Source organism: Chrysochloris asiatica, unplaced genomic scaffold (assembly GCF_000296735.1).
Source record: "Chrysochloris asiatica unplaced genomic scaffold, ChrAsi1.0 scaffold00512, whole genome shotgun sequence".
In the NCBI taxonomy this organism is placed as follows: domain Eukaryota; kingdom Metazoa; phylum Chordata; class Mammalia; order Afrosoricida; family Chrysochloridae; genus Chrysochloris; species Chrysochloris asiatica.
This window is the reverse complement of record NW_006409030.1, coordinates 216,726-217,299: the sequence shown is the minus strand read 5'-3', so window position 1 is coordinate 217,299 and position 574 is coordinate 216,726. Positions and strand designations below refer to the sequence as shown.

The following is a 574-nucleotide window of genomic DNA, read 5'->3' as shown; positions in this document are numbered from 1 at the left end:
CATTGTAGTGGATTAATCTTTTTCCTCTTCTTTCTTCCTCTAGTCGAGTTCTGATCATCCAGCCACCAAAGCCAGGTCAAAAGGGTAGCATCTGCAAGCATGGGTGCTCCTGTGAAAATCCCCTCACATCATATAAGATGGATGCTTCACTCTCTGCTCTAGTCCTCTGTGACCAAGTCCCTGTTCCTGGGCTCAGGAGTCCCCAGGTCTCACCATAGTGCTGGCCAACTGGGTCTCAATCCATGTTGACAGGAGTCTATTGAGCATGGTCGGACTTAGCTCACAACTCCAATGTTGTTTTTTCCCCAGTTACCCTTGTCAGTAGACCAATGTGGTCACTAGCAAGATTACATGACTGCTCATGTATTCCCCTTGAGTCTGTCTTGGAAAGGGATTTGCCCTGAGGGAACTTGATTGCTTATGTTATTGGCTTCCTGGTGAACAATTTGCTTATTCTTATAGTAGTCAATTAACTGCTATTATTGTTTTTTATTTTTCCTACTGGTCTTCCTTTCAAGAAGTATCTTCTGTTCTTCTAGCCATTCCAGGCTGGTCTGTGTGTCTTTTCAAGTGG

At 44.4% G+C, this 574-nt stretch overlaps 1 pseudogene; it reads right to left on the bottom strand.

Moving 5' to 3' along the window:
• The window catches only part of LOC102813028, a 41,660-nt pseudogene extending 41,393 nt beyond the window's left edge, over positions 1 to 267 (bottom strand).
• Positions 268 to 574: the final 307 nt, after the last annotated feature.